At 40.0% G+C, this 4,165-nt stretch overlaps 1 pseudogene; it reads right to left on the bottom strand.

Moving 5' to 3' along the window:
• Window positions 1-3,622: 3,622 nt before the first annotated feature.
• LOC121453015 lies at window positions 3,623-3,910 on the bottom strand (annotated as a pseudogene).
• Between the last annotated feature and the right edge of the window lie 255 nt (window positions 3,911-4,165).

Raw genomic sequence — 4,165 nt, 5'->3', positions numbered from 1 at the left:
TCCCTTCCCCGCCTGGTCTCTGCATGCTGAGTGTTTCCCTCCAGGTAGTCCATCTTTTGACCTTCCAGGTCTGCTCAATGGGTGCTTTCTATGGGAGATCATCCCTGACCAACCCTGGTTATAACCTGTTCTTTGCACTACCCTTTGAGGCCCATGTTTTTTTTCTTTAGCACATCTGAAACTCTGAGGTTTTGTGTTTAGACTGTTGCCTGTTTCTCACACTTGAACGCCATCTTCATAGACGCACAGTATTTATCTGACCATTCTCTGTGATACCTCTTATGCTTAGAGTTGTGCTTGGCACATGCAATTGATCTGTAGAATAGGTGGAAAACTTAAGCTGAGCTTTCTTCCTACTGTCATGTGAGTCTCTTGGGTGTTGGCAGATTTGTGAGGAATTCAAAGCCAATGGCAAGCCAAGCTATTTGAGATCTGATGAAAAAGACATCAACAAAACTCACCTTGTCTTTATTTAGTATTTATATTTTTAAAATTTTATGTATTATTAGTGGGAGGGGGCATGGCACAGTACACAGTGCCACAGTGCCGGGTAGATGTCAGAGAACAAATTTTGGAAATTGATTTTCTGGAAATTCAATCATCTCATTACCTTAAATATATTATATGCATGTTGTATACAAACAAAATTTATTATATGTACAATATATGGTATATTTTATATGTTTATAATTATATATAGTTTTACATTATATGAAATGATGTGCAATTATATATAATATGAAAATATATAAAATATAAATAATTTTCTAAAAACCATTCCTGTGGATGTCCTCCCCCATCCTCAGAGCAAATGCCATCTAACACTGCATTTGAAAGACTTATTTGCATAGTGTGGTGTCCTCAGTCAAAACCTGTCCTGCTCACCTTGAGGTCCCTGGTGACATCAGAGAGTGGGCACATAGTCCAATAGTTTCATTGATTTGATAATAGAACACACTAGACCTACTGAGAGTCTGGGAGACCTGCTCTATCACCACAGCAGGTGATCTAGGGGTGGTACTAACCACAAAGTCTGTAAAGAAGAAAGATTTTTTTTCTGGCTTCTCTGTGTAGCTTTGAAGCCTGTCCTAGAACTTGCTCCATAAACCAGATTGTCCTTAAACTCACAAAGATCTTCCTGCTTCTGTCTCCTAAGTGCTCGGATTAAAGGTGTGCACCACCACTGCCCAGCAAAGAGAAACTTTCTAAGTGCAGTCTTTAAGAGGAAATCTGAACACAATGCCAAAGGGGGTATTTGTGACAAGCCATTAGTGCAGATGATGTTAATGATGGTGGTGGTGACAATCATGGTATTTTAACTGTCATGGTATTGAATGAAGAAATTAAAACATTAAGTTAAAGCTTAGGTGAATGTTATGTTTCAACAAAAGTTTCCTTAATATCTTAGAGATTCATGCTGGAAGCAAAACAAACAAAGCCACAAACAAAAAATACAATGAAGAATAAGCCCGCAGCTTTTCATAAAAAGAACCCATTGAGTTTTTCTTACATTAGAGAAGATTGGTGTTTCCTCATGTGTGCACCAGTTGAACTAACTGGCTTGCATTTAAAGGACATGGTGTATAACAAGCACATACTTTATAGCTCTCTTGGGGCTCGGGCAATCCTCACAGTATGAAAGGCATGTGGGGGCGGGGCTGAAGCTGACCAAAGGACCCCCAAATTCATAGCACTCTTCCGTGCTCACACTAGCTCATACGCTCATTTACTGCATGAATAGCTATTTCTCCTTCTTTCTCCCTATCTGTTGGAGACATAACCTGAGCTGAATTCACCCACATTAATGGTATTAAGGTATACTCTCCCGAGTACTACACAGGCACACGTACATGGCATATAGGATTATTATGTCATTTTCAAATTAGCTGTCTGAGATAGACAACATTGTTACATTTTTTTGTTTAGGGTAAAGAGCAATGAAGATCAGAAGTCCATTCTCCAAAGGCTGTAAACAAATCCTAAATTGGAAAACCAAGTGGAGTTTGGAGGCTTGACTCTTTACCACTCCAAAGCACCATCAGCTCTTGCCTTAGCTCTCTAGGTCTAAGGAATACGAAGAATGTGACCTTAGACTCATCCATGATTATGCCATATACTATTTACACTTACCCGTGTTTTCCTTACATGGTATGGCTTCTCAATGGTTGATTGTAAAATTGAAGTTTTAGAATAGATTACCATTTATGTTGCCCAAGGCTATGAAGGCATTATGCTTTTTCATAATGCATCTGTAATTGCCGCAAACCTCTTAATTAAAAAAAATTCTAATGGTAACATTTTATTGGACAGTCTCCACTTTCAAATCATTGCTCCAAAGCCAATATAGAACTGAGAAGAGAGGTAGAAAACAATTATAGATTAAAGAGACTTTCAGTGAAGAGGATAGTCTCAACCTCAAAGATACCCTTTGTAGGTATATGTTCCAAAGAATGTCATACCAGTCTGGTACAAAAGTGGAAGATATTTTGAGAGAAGAAAACTCTTTCCCAAATACCCAGCTCTGTTGGAATCCCACTGCTCCAGTGTTGCAAGGCTGTGTATGAAAACAGCTATGAATAAGCCAGTTATTGCCAAAATAACAGAAGTAACACTATTGAACTCTATACCCTCCAAGATGAAAGGAAAGTTTCAGGGTTGACTGTTAAGTTACTCAGACATAGTAACCTAGGAAGGTATTTGAAGTAAACAGCAAAGCATCAATTCCAGGGCACACAGTGTCTTCAAGACTGGGAGCTGCCTGGAAGCAGAGAGACATATGACTACATTATGGCCTGATACCAACTTCACCAACTCATTGATAAAGGATGATCCCACTGATGTCTCAATGGCTGTGTTCATACTTAACTGTGATTTTGCTGTTTATAATTTAGAGGCTATGACAACCTCTTCTGGTCTCTGTGGGTACCTGCACTTAAGTGCACATACATGCCAATAGCATTAAAGCTGATGTTTCCCCTATCTCATACAGTTTGTGGACTTCTCAGCCAATGCAAAACTCTTCCAGTCATATTTTAAAAAGATAAAAGAAACAGATGGGGGAAATTAACATTTTCCCTTACTATTAAAGTTTCCAGGACTAAAAAGAACTCACTTCCCATACACAAATATCCCTGTTGAACAACATAGTTTTAAAGTGCTCTCTTGGATGTGACATCTGCTTAGCCTTCCAGGAAAGCAGATAATTTAGTTAAAATTCGTCAACATAGAGGGGACATTTTAGACGAGCTTCAGAAAAAGAACAAAATAAACAAACAAATAAAAACTGACCTTATAGTCTCCATTCACTTCTTATCACCATATCCACAGTCTTACCTAGTACAGCATCTGCTCCAGATCAATGACTGGGAAGCTAGACATTGAAAGGTGATGGAGATGTGGTTGTTGCCTTTACGTGATTTACGCACATGACTCAGTATAAAGTGCAATGTAGGCAGTGATGCAAATATTTATAAAGTACTGGAACAGTACAGATTGCATCATTCTGGATAGAGAAAAGCTGGGATGGGCTCCTTCAGAACAATGTTCTTTTTTTTTTTGTTACGTAAATTAACCCATTTATTTAGTTGGTTGTGCACTAGTTAGTAGGCTTGTGTATCAAATGGTAGCACTTTTACTGGTCTTTCAGTTCCTTCAGTCTTCTGATGGCAGACTTCACTGTGACGGCAGAAGTCGTGTTGTAGGTCCAGGCCCCACCAGCCACTGTCTTCATGCAGGAGCCACAGTGCCAGATGCTAACGGCTCATCTCTTCATCTTGGTCTTGCCACAGAAGGAGCATGTGTACTTGGCGTGCTGGCTGATTTCAATTTTCTTCACCATTTTCTGGAGGGGGGCACCATAGCCAGTCCGGTATTTCCCGATGATCCCGACCTTCTTGGTGCGTTTAGCCATGTCGCCGGAACCTAAGCCAAGCGCGGAGAGCCAGAACAATGTTCTTGAAGCTGATTTCAAAACTTACACAGAACATGTTCAGCTCTAGGGGATGGAGTGCTAAGATGGAGTGAAGGAGAAGGAGAGTGTGAAGGGCATACCATGCAGAAGAAATGACCTGAACAAAACTTATATGTCTGTACGTCCTGGGGGAGGACATAGAGTGTGATACTGGGTAAGTGGCCATCTTCAATGGAAGATGAGGATGAGGCTGGG

The sequence above is a fragment of the Microtus oregoni genome, unplaced genomic scaffold (genome assembly GCF_018167655.1).
Source record: "Microtus oregoni isolate MIOR12 unplaced genomic scaffold, Mior012 000010F_ref0000083, whole genome shotgun sequence".
Classification (NCBI taxonomy): Eukaryota; Metazoa; Chordata; class Mammalia; order Rodentia; family Cricetidae; genus Microtus; species Microtus oregoni.
Note: the sequence above shows the minus strand (reverse complement) of the source record. Positions and strands in the feature narration are given on the sequence as shown.